Raw genomic sequence first — 12,720 nt, 5'->3', positions numbered from 1 at the left:
AAATTGGCCGTGTTAGACCAAAAATCGGTAGGTATTCTAGCGTAACAAAATTAATAGTAAAGTCGGGTAAAGGTAAATTATTCATATTCTATTTCCAAGGGCTAGCGGTCTTGAATACGTAGTAGATTGTTAGTCAATGGTTGAATAGCACTAATTTCAGTCGAGACGATTTGTTTAAGCGTAGACAGATGTCAATCAGTACTGTTATTTAAATCGAAAATATATTTTCACCACACCAGCTCGTAAAGGCTCTCTTGATTGTTCAAAAACGAATGAGAAAGTTGCGTTTCATTCATCCACATTTGTGTGGCAAAGTAATCGAATGCAAATTTTGAGTTATTTCCTTATGTTGGCTGGTAGAATTACTTTTAAATGATGAGGTCGAATGGTAAATAACGTTTATTTGGATTTGATTTGAATTGTTTTTGTTTGATATTTTACAGTAATATTTTCCTCGCGTTGGTGTGGTGATAAATTTGTGTTTCACTCGGTGACACTATTTAATTAACCCTCATACCTTGATACCCTCGCAACGCTCAAGATTCCATTGTCGAGTGGTAAATATTAAATGATTTTCCATACTTAAGTTTCGAATAACTCGTTGGAACGAGCCAGGACTTGAACCCACGACCTCTGGAATGAAAGTCGGACGTCAGATCCACTCGGCAAATCACCGCTTCGCGAATGTAAATAAACTTTTCAATTATTTATTTATTTATTTATTTTATTTACTCGCGTTTTAAAGTAGCTTATATCGAAGCCTTAAGGTAAGCTAGACTACGACACCAGCACAGTATAATAAAGAGTACTAACGTACAGTATGGACACTCCCTGCCTCCCGTTGAAAGTGCCGCCCACCCGCTCTCGGTTACCTCACAGTTACCGGCTGGCAAGGACGCGACGACGCGGTGCGTAGAGCGGAGGCCACGTAAAATATTCAAATATTAAACAAATATTTACAAAACCTATCAGATCACACTGAAAACAACAAAATATCTATATGAACAAAAAAACATGTTTTCAACTTACGTAATATTTTTGTGGCCTGAATTTCCTTACAAAACTGATTCAAAATAGGAAACTATTGTAAATCGAGCTTAGATACCCACCTTACAGCATAATACGATTCTTATTTCTTCCTAATACGCGCAATGAGTTTTGAGTCATTGAGGTCATCGAACTTGACAACAAAATGGCGGGAACCCTAGCACGTCTTATCTCACTCACACAAGCATGGTACGCGTTCACCTACACGAGCTTAGACTGTGTGCGTAGGAACGAGTTTGTTTCATACATTTGATCGCCAGTGTCCGAGGTGTGACACCAGACCGGTATAAATAATCAGTGTATCACCTAGTGTCTGTATTGAACGCGAGTATTTCTAGTCTAAACTTACCTTTAAAGGCTTCGATATAAGCTACTTTTAAACGCTCGACAAGTTGCCTCGCGTAGAGATGGGTTGCCGGTTGCCGGGTATTTACCCGAATCTACCCAAATGGGCGGGTAGATTATTTTCTTGTGTGACATGTCGATTTGGGTTGTATTGAAGATATATAGCGTGTTAGTGGTTGTAAATATCGTGTGTCATTTGGAAATTGTAACGGTTTAGTTTAGTTTAGTCAGACAGACAGACATGACGAAACTATATAAGGGTTCCTAATTGACTACGGAACCCTAAAAAAGACCTAGTTTCCCCTCTGGTTTGGAAGGTAAGATGGTAGATGCTTTCGTCAAAATCAGTGCCTTGCCTACGCGAGTTCTTTGGATTAGTTGCCAAGCAGATACCAAGCTCTCATGAGCAGTGGCATGCTGAAGCTTGATTAATTAAGAGCCTATCAACGTGCACACTAGCGCCACTGCTAAATAATCGTGATTATATAATTTAACGAAGGATATTCAAAAAATGAGGCCGCTACGTACTGTATTTTGTATTTAAGTACCTTTTGAATACATCAAACTAGTTTTTATGTTGCTGGATTCGTCAATCTATGCGTCCAAAGTTAAAAGGCCCTTTTTGTTTTGAGTTCATTAAATATCCTTCGCCCTTTTTTAAATATCCTTCGTTTAATTTAAATAATCACGATAATTTAGCAGTGGCGCTAGTGTGCACGTTGATGGGCTCTTAAATGTCTTTATGATGTGATGTCTTTGTGAAGCTACATTTACTTTGAGGTAATTAACCTTTGTGTATGCTTAATTTTAGCAGAATGTATGTCAACTTACACATGAATTTATCATGATTGCTATATAAATGGCATACAGGATACAGGACGATAGAGGAGCATACGAAAAGTAAACCAACAAAATTATCTACACCTCATTGGGGAGCGATTTTATTTGTTTAAAATAAAGCCATATGGTTTTTCAACGTCGTATTTTCAAGTTAAAACGTTCTTTTTGCCACTGGTTTATTGATTCCTACTCTACACTATAGTTCGTTTTTTTAGCATTAGAAAAAAGGTAAACAATCTTGACGTGTCTTTTTATTGAAAATGATTGAAAAACGCTTTTAAAAATAAGTTTATATTAGTTATGACAGTAAAAGAATGTAAATAGTCATATATGATTTATAATTGTTACATATTTGCTGTGACTTATTTTTAAAAAGTGTTTTTAATAAAAAGACTCGCCAAGACCGCTTAGGTACCTTCTTTCTACTGGTAAAAAAGCGGACTATAGGTACTATTAATTATTGCGTACTTAATTGTTTGTAGTCCGATAATTATGCAAATACTTATATTATTTGGCGATTACATCATCGAGTGTTTTTTTAAATAAGAGGGATTATAGGCAAATTGAAATTGATAACCAGTTTTAAACAAAGGTTGGTACAATGCCTCAAGGGCCTATTTTAGATTTAAGTCAGTTATTTTTTTTTATATAACTTGTCTGTAAATAAATGATTCTTCTTAGTTTAACAAAGGTTTATTTAACATTGTTTGTGATAACAAAAAATAGCTTGAACTGTGGTTGCGAAAACAGCTTGAAATAAAATCCAATGCCTATTTGCAATTTCTTTCCTTGACAATGTTGCACTATGTGTAGGTAATATGTGTAAATATCCATAAAACAGCTTTTTAATGTCGCCGTTCGGTCGGCTTGATGCGTTCCTAGTTGCCGTATGAATAATCATTGACATGTTTTCGCAGATCACGAGGGGGAGTGTTTGTGTCAGCGGCGGAAAATCCTGAGCCGAGACAATGAGTAGACATATAGGTATCTCGACAGACGTGTCTCAGACACGGCGACGCGTGGCGGACGACGGTAAGCCATTTTTGTCTTATGTTCGTTTTACCGCTCCACAATGACAATACGCTTTTACAGCTTTGTCGTACAGATGCGTCGAGTGCTCATTTTCGGTACATATTCCTCCCGTCATCGTCAGTGACTCGGATATACAACGTGTCCTTAACTGTTGGTCAAACCTTAAACTATTGATCGATATTAATTTGGATATTTGCAACTAAGTACGTATAAACTAAAATAAACCTAAGAATGAGTAAAACTAAATAACGTAACAAATACAATATTACCACACTTATTATCCCCTGGACCAAATGTGCCAAAAATACTGGAGCGTCATGTACAAGGTACCTATGTATATTAAAAAAAGTGATGAGAGATGTGAAAATCTTATAAAAAATATTCTATCTTAGACTGAAACAAAGAAAACCTAGTCCTACAGTTCAATACGTATTAACTTATTTTGTAGGTAGAAATAACAATACCCATCTAAGGACAAAGAACGTAGTATTTAACGATTTACGATGAATTGCTTTGCAAAAGCTTGAATTTTCATTGAATATTTGATATAAACTCATTTGATATTCCTTTTATAAATATACTTTTAAATTTTCAAGAATCCGTCTGCGTTTTCACCTGGCGCTTTTCTTTTTTCTTTTTTTTTAACTTATTTCCGTAGCTAAAATGGTAAAAACAGAATCCTTGTATTTTCGTCATGTCCGTCTCCGACTGTCCGCCGTCCGCCTATCCTTTTGTCACAGCCATTGTACCTAATGTAATTTGGAACATAGGTGTATTTGGTGAGCCGCCACTTAGTTTAGAAGTTTAAAAAAAATAGTGATAGGGAATAGGTTGGAGGACTCCATTTATGTAAGTGATTGTCTATAATATTATTTTAGTAAAAATTAACGTGTGGTAATTATTCGATAGATCTTTATAATATCTGACGTGTGGTAATTATTCGATAGATCTTTATAATATCTGGTTCCTGTAAACGTTTTTAGTAAAATACTTTTAAAAATAATCGAATCGAATGCCAAACAAATGTGCCTCCCCCCGCTAACTTTTTAACCAGGCGAACAAAAAAAAGAAAATATAGCTTTATTATAACTAATTATACTTTCCACGAATATTGTTTTCAACATGATCATTGACTCATTACCTAATGATTTTTGAAGTGAAAACTTCTTTAGCGGCGCTGTGCACTTTTTGTGATGGGGAAAAAATGTTAAACTCGAGGTCACGTGACCGTAAGATTCGTAAGACGTAAGACGGACACGTGACCTGATCGAAAAACTGTTACAATGTCATTGAGTTTTCACTTCTGCCGGCACTCCCGGAGTGCAACCCGTTGTTTTTTTTCTAACTTTTCTTTTTATTAGAAGGACGTAAGTGCTGCGTAGGTACCTCTTTTTGCTTGTATGGCTTTTATGCACTTAGCAGGTTTTTTAAATCTAAAGGTTTACATTGTATAATTTTGACATTACGAGTATATTGCACTACTCTTCGAGCAACACGAAACGGAAGCCTGTGTTGCTCGAAGGCACTACTACACGAATATTGTCATATGTCAAAACACAATAGGTATATCATTACGTGCAAAAGGTTTCGTAAGAGAAACATTCAATTAACGTTGATTATTGTTAATGTCCCGAATAAGAGGCAAACGATAATGGGCCTCAGTATGAATACCCTTCTTATACAATAAACCAACGAAATAATAGGTATAAGCAATTAACAGAACCAAGGAAAAATATTATTGTATTGCACTATACCAATTATTGCGAAATTTATCCTTCCAACGAAGTGGATGTACGCCAACATACAGTGAGTTACATTGTTTGGGCATCTCTTAAACAGCGTTCCATTAATAGAATAGGAAATAGCTACACGGAAGAAAATAAAAGTGGCCAAGAGATTTCTTAGTAAGTAAGCGGTCATTTGTAAGCAGCCGAGAAAAATGCTCACTCGTCCAGAAAAAATAATCGAAACCGTTAACGACGTACCTTTCTTACGCGAATTTTTCACCCTTATTTACGACGTCTCTCGAAACACTGTGTAAACAAACACCGGTATTTCCGAACAATTGAATACACAAGAATGATCGTCTATTCAAATGGGTGCAAATAGTAAATCGTATGCTCGTACGTCCCTACCTACATCTAGATTTATTCAAATATGAAAAAAAGTAAGTAGCCATCATCTCAGCCAGTCAGCTTGAATCAGCCAGAAGACTTCACCTAGGATTTCCCAAACGACCGGTTATATTCTGGTCCATTCATGGTTCATGTCTTCGTGCAGATTTTTTGGTATCTACCAGGTTGCCATTCAAAGTCTGCTCCAGCGGCTATCGGATTTTCGAGAAGGTTGACCAGACGGAGTTATATTATAACCTATCAGTCAAATAACACCAGTTCTGGCATCAACTGACTCTTTTAAGACTAGAGAGGCGATGGCCACGAATTACTTTGCGTAACAAAATGGTGGGACGCGGAAAACTACTTTGTGAAACAAACTTTTTAGTACAATAAGTATGTAGAACCTTGTCATAAACTTTCCAAGTTTCCGGAATATTCACCCAAATGTAGTGATGCTCTCCATTGGCACTTTATAATACTTCTAGTTATTCCATAATAGTTTTCTTCCTTTCTGTTTGAAGTTACTTGAGAAAAGTTTCAACGTGATCTCTCGCAGGAAATTGAATTTATCCAGTTCAACATGGATGAATCTCGCAAAGAAAGAAGGCAGCAAATTCTTCTCGTTGATTGTTTGGTCGCACCTTGGGAGTTTCGATTACCTAACATACGATGGTTTGCATACTACTCCTTTGAGATTTTTTGTGATTCTAGATTTCCTTTTATTCTGTATATTTTCTGAAAGTTAAATGTGTAAAGTTGTGGTTTTACTAAAAAAGCGTCTTTCTCTGGTCTTTCGCAATAAACCTACTGATATTTATTAGTTACAGATATTTTCGGATAGTCTTTATTAATTACGTTATTATTTAGGTATGAAATTTTATAACTTTAATAATTAGCTATGTATCTCATTTAACCAACGACCAACGCCTTTCACATCTTCTAGAAAAGAGCGTAAAGGCCTGCACCGCACTTACTACCCCTTCGGTGTTGCGGGTGTCCATGGACGACGGTAATCGCTTACCATAAGGCGATTCGTATTCTCGTTTGCAAAAAAAAAATCTGCAAGGTTCTGGCGACGACTTTGTCACTGTGGGTGATAATGATGTTTGAAACTATCTCCATACTAAATTTCATCTAAATCGGTTCAGCGGTTTAAGCGTGAAGAGTTAACAGACATACATTCAGTGTTATTTTCGCATTTATAATAAAGCTTGGGCCCTGTCCCGCTGCTGGCGGCGCCCTAGGTACTCTACCTAGAGTACCTACCTAGGTAAGTGGTGGTGGGTGGTCTAGTGGTCTGGACGTTAGCCGCGAAAGCTGAAAAAACGGGTTCCATTCCCGCCTCGGGCACCGGTAGCCTTGGTCACTTTTTCTTTAGTGTATCATATCTATTTCAGTTTATACCCTAGGTAAGGTTTATTTTTATAATATGTTTACCTATCTATAAATATATGTACCTACCGTAAAATGGGGTGAGTGGGGATTGCGTGGAGAGTTGGGTTATGAATGGGGAGAGAAGGGATGCCAGGGGGGTGAGATGGTTTTTAAAGGCTACTGCTACCTACATAAATAATGTATTCGTATTACAAATGGAGCTATAGTGATATTCGAAAAAAAATTCGATCCAACAATGTTCCAAAATCACCTTTGTATGAAATTCCATCTCACCCCAACTACGAGGTACTACGGGGTGAGGAGGGATTTTGTGTTTATCGGTAAAGTTATGAAATGGAACTACCCAAAATCATAAAAAAACTAAAATACAAACGTCCGGACCATTTATTATATATACCATTCAGTTTACATATGTAAAAATAAAATGTTATCGAGGTTTGAATGTCAGTTTTCTCCTTACTTACTCCATTTTACGGTATATTATTTATATATTAAGTACAGATTACGGTGGCGTCATTTCAGTCATTACCTACTAAATGTTAAAATAAAACGTTAAAAACCTTAGCATTACCGGTACTGTAGATTCAGAAATGCACATGTTATTATTCAAGACCTACCTACCTTCCTACATTTAAACGTACCTAGCGAAAAGATAATGTACGGTGAAAGTTATTAAAATTCCAATTATTTTCATGATATAGACCACTTTTATATTCAGTTTAACTCGAAAAGAAGCTCGCTTTTTAACTGTCAGCATCAGTTCTAAAACAATTTGCCGAGACTCAAATTGAGGTTATTGTTTTATATCACAGTCGTGAATACTTAATTGGACTTGAATAAGGTAGAGGCCCTAAAGATTGACGCCGTACAGATTATTTCGCCTCCACAGAATGTAAATGGAATAGGATCCAATATTGTTTTGATGAATAATAGATCGATTAGAGCTACTGAGTACCTACCTACAGTTAAAAAATATATGTCTTTTATACAAGCTTTTTATTAATTTGTTACCTATGTAAGTATGTAATGTATCTACATATGTAGCTATGTTTGCACGGGTCAAATCTTGCAAGAAAAATTGAATCCACTTCCCGGTTTCCGATGAAGCTGAAAATTTGCATACAGTACTTATAAGTCGGGTGACAATGCAATATTATGATTAGAGATGCCCCGAATAGTGAATTTGGCCGAATACCGAATATTCTGCCCCTCTCTCGGCCGAATACCGAATATCCGGCGACCGAATATTCGGCATGACATGCGAAAATTATGAGTCACAATTATTATGAAAACTGTTCGCAAACAAAGCACAGCGTTTGCTAAGATATATTTTTATATTAAACAGAATTAATGAATGTAGTTAGAGACAATCAAAACAGACCCATTATAAAAATAAAATATTTTGTAATCAACAAATGCTCAAAATCGTGCCTTCGTATTTAACAATTTTCCCAGAATATATTTTAAATATTAAATATACCTAGTTTTTGGTTATTTGTTTTGTGTATTTTTCTTTTTAGGTAGGTGCAACAGATATTCGGTATTCAGCCAAATAGTAGGCAACATTCGGCCGAACACCGAGTATTCGGCAAAGTGGCCGAATAGGCCGAATACCGAATAGTTGCCGAATATTCGTGGCATCTCTAATTATGATACCATCGAGCTGATCAGATGATGGAAACAGGAGGTGGCCATAGGAACTCTGTGATAAAACAACGCAACCTAATTGTGTTTGGGGTTTTTAGAATTGTCTCAATGAGTATTAGTTGCCTGTGGAAAGAAAAGTACAGTCAGCGATAGAAGCTTGTACCGAAAATGAAATTTTTGCCAAAAACTTATTTACCCTATTGCGTGACTGTTCTTTGACCTTTGTCTCTGGTCTTTTGGACAAGTCTCCCTAACCCTAACTAGGTAGGTAGGTACGTACGGCGCGTTTCGGGAAATGCCGCCATAAGGTACCTTTTGCCGTGGAACGTCACATATCTTTACTATTTCATATCTAGTGAATCTCTAATTAATTTCCCGAATCGCGCCGGTAGACAGGTAAAAAATAATACAAAAAACCGGTCAGAACAAGAATAGTACATTACTACAGAGGCTGGGAAGTAAGGGGTTGTCGGCCGAATACATATAGACGGCCGAACGTAGGCCGACAACCCCTTTTCACGCCGAGGTATGTATAGTGCTTTTCTTAAACATGCAATGAAATAATAATAAAAATTGATGATGATGATTGTTTCATGTCCTAATGTGATAGGTTATTCAGTGCGTGGGGTTCATAAGGGGAACGAAAATTTTATTATTTTTGCGCTACGACGCACGGTTTAAGAGCATTATAAAGTATTTTTTAGTTTTTTTTTTTAATATTAATTAGGGGTTTCTTACAGAGGAACGAACATTTTATTATTTTTGCGCTACGACGCATGGTTTAGGAGATACAGCCCTATAATTGTTTGTTTCTTTTCTTGTGTTTTTTTAAATATTAAGAGGTTTCCGAAAGGGGAACGAAAATTTGATTATTTTTGCGCTACGACGTACGGTTTAGGTGATACAGCATTATAATTTTTTTTTTTTTTAATTTTTCTTTTTTGTGTTTTTTTTTTAAGTATTAATTAAGGGTTTCTTACAGAGAAACGAACATATTATTATTTTTGCGCTACGACGCATGGTTTAGGAGATACAGCCCTATAAATATTTTTTTTTTCCATTTTTTTTCTTTTTTTTCTTTTCTTGTGTTTTTTTAAAAGTTATTAAGGGGTTTTCTAAAGGGGAACGAAAATTTGATTATTTTTGCGCTACGACGTACGGTTTAGGAGATACAGCATTATAAAGTTTTTTTTGTTTTTTTTCTTCTTTGTGCTTTTTTTTTAAATATTAATTAAGGGTTTCTTGCAGAGGAACGATCATTTTATTATTTTTGCGCTACGACGCATGGTTTAGGAGATACAGCCCTATAAATATATTTTTTTGCCTTTTTTTCTTTTTTTTCTTTTCTTGTGTTTTTTTAAATGTTACAAGATACAAGATATTTATTCATAAACAATGTCAATTGTGTTTGAATACATAAGTCAAAAGTACAATTTAAATTAAACTAATAATAACATTAACACAATACCAACATTAATAAAAATAAAAGGAATGAATTTGTAATTTCAAAAATCGTCAATATCATATAAACATTTGTCGAGCAAGTATTTTTTTAACCTATGACTAAAAATTTTATGACTAACGAGTCCCTTTAGCTCGATTGGCATTTTGTTAAATAGTCGCACGGCTTGAACTCTGGTAGTATGCTCTACCACCACAAGATGGGGTGTAATAATGGGAGTAATGTTTTTAGTCCTGGTTTTTAGTCTTAAAGCCATTTGCTCATCAGATTCGAAGCGATATCTATGCTTGATTGCATCCGTCAACAGGACTAAAATATAAAGAGCGGGTACTGTTAATATCTCCAAGTTTTTAAAATGCTCTCTACAGCTATCCCATTGTGGAATTCGAACCATAGTTCGTATTGCTCTTTTTTGTGAGACAAAAGCACGTTGAATGTTATATTTATAACTATTGCCCCAAAGCTTAATGCTGTATCTTAACTTAGATTCGACAAGGGCAAAGTAAACCATCTTCAGTTGCTCCAGTGTCAGTTCATCCCTTAAGCAGCGAAGAGCATAACAAGCTGAGCCGAGTGAACTTTCGATTTCACTTAATTCTTCTTTCCAGTTTAAAAGGACGTCAATATGCACACCAAGCATTTTAGTTACTTCTACGTTCTGAATTTTTTCGCAATCTAAGTATATATCGAATAAATCTTTGTTATTTGTAGTTGTCTTGAAGAGTATGGCTAGAGTTTTACTACTGTTTAGCTTGAGATGATTTACAGAGAGCCACTTGTGACAAGCATCTATCGCAATGTTTGCCTTACCATTTAGGTCTTTAATTTCCTTTCCCGATAAAATTAGACTTGTGTCATCAGCAAAAATTACAACATTCACATCACTTACTACGCTTTGCAGATAATCAATAAAGTCATTAAGATAAATTATAAAAAATATTGGACCAAGTATAGAACCCTGAGGAACGCCTTGCCTTATAGTGGTAAACTTAGATCTGTACACCTTTTCCATAGCTCTGTCGTCTATCTCCTTTATTTCTATGAATTGCTTGCGGTTACTTAAGTATGATTTCATCAAACTTAGAGCATTCCCTTTGACACCGTAAAACTCAAGCTTTTTTATTAGTATTTCATGGCTGATTGTATCAAAGGCAGACTTCAGGTCGAGAAAGATGCCTGCTACTTTTAATTTTTGGTTTAATGCAAGTGTTATGTCGTGTATAATGGTGTCGATGGCCTCTGATGTCCCAATTCCCCGTTGATATGCGAATTGTCTTTGATTTAGAATCCCCTTTGAAGAAAAGTGTCTCACTAACCTCGCTTTAATTATCTTTTCAAATATCTTCGATAAAATCGGAAGTAAAGATATTGGTCTATAGTTTCTGGCGTCGGTCTTTAAACCTTTTTTGAATATTGGTAATATTTTTGCGATTTTGAGTTGATCAGGAAAAATCCCTTCATCAAAACATTTATTATAAAAGGAAGATAATGGCTCTGCAAGAATGGAGATATTGCTTTTGATTATGCTGATTGGAATATCGTCAAAACCACAAGATGCTTTATTTTCCATTAAATTTACTATTTTCACTATTTCAGATGGTGTAGTTGCCCAGTATTCCATATCACACTGTACTCGTCTTGCATTAGATTCGAGAAAACCAACTGCCTGTGGTGTACTATTTGTGGCGTTTAAAGCATTGCATTGACTCGAAAATTTTTCAGAAAAAATTTGAGCAACGTCAGCAGCATTGACTACTTTTCTATTACCTACAACTAGAGTTATTTCCTCTTTCGAAGCTACTTTCTTTTTATTCCTATATTTATTTACAGTTTGCCAAATTGCTTTTGTCGAATTTTTTGCTTTCTCTATGTCTGCCTGTACAGACATTTTCTTTGCTTTCCTTAGTACTCTCTTAAAGATTCTGATATACCTTGAACGATATTCAATTAGGCTTTTATCGCTATGAACTTTATCAATAGAACTTAGTACTCTTTTCATCTTGCTTGCTACTTTGATTCCATTTGTTATCCAGCTGATTTTATTACTTTTTTCCAAGTTGATCTTCTTTTTTGTTTTTCTGAAGCTAGTTTCAAAAGACTTTGAAAATGTATTTATAAATCCATTTATTCCTAGGGTATTCCAGTTTGTATGTTTCATATTATTGCTGAAGGTTTCCTTATTTTTGCTGTTAAAGACCCTACGGTGTGTAAAGTATACTTTCTCATTCCATTTTCCTTGCTTAACCCTTTCTACTTTAAAAACAGTCTGTATACCAGCATGTCCATCTGAAAGTCCATTATGGTCCACTACAGTGCCTACCAAATTGTCTTCAGGGAGATTGGATAAGATATTGTCTATACAGGAGTAAGAACCGTTTCGCATAAAAGTGATTTCATTATTTACAAGATGTCTAAAATTGTACGAGCGCAAAAGGTTAGCAAATTCTTTCTTTTTATTGTTATCATTTAACATATCAACGTTAAAATCACCACATATAATACTTTTCCTTTTAAAGAGGTATTGAAGCAAACGTTCTAGCATTACCAAAAATTCGTTAAAGTTTTTGTCATTTTGATAACAGCAATATATATTAACATTTGTATCAAGATCTTTAACACCACAAATTTCAAAAAATTCCGTATTGGCTAACTCTATACATTCAGACAATTTTTCTACTTTTCGTCCCTTTTCAACAAGAACTATAGTCCCTCCTCTTGTTTTATTAGATCTAACAAAATATGTAGCAATTTCGTAATTAGACATATTTAATGTACTTATTCCCAAGTTATTTAAAAAGTGTTCACTTAAACAAACATAGTGCGGCTTATTACTCA

Source organism: Cydia splendana, chromosome 5 (genome assembly GCF_910591565.1).
Source record: "Cydia splendana chromosome 5, ilCydSple1.2, whole genome shotgun sequence".
In the NCBI taxonomy this organism is placed as follows: Eukaryota; Metazoa; Arthropoda; class Insecta; order Lepidoptera; family Tortricidae; genus Cydia; species Cydia splendana.
Note: the sequence above shows the minus strand (reverse complement) of the source record.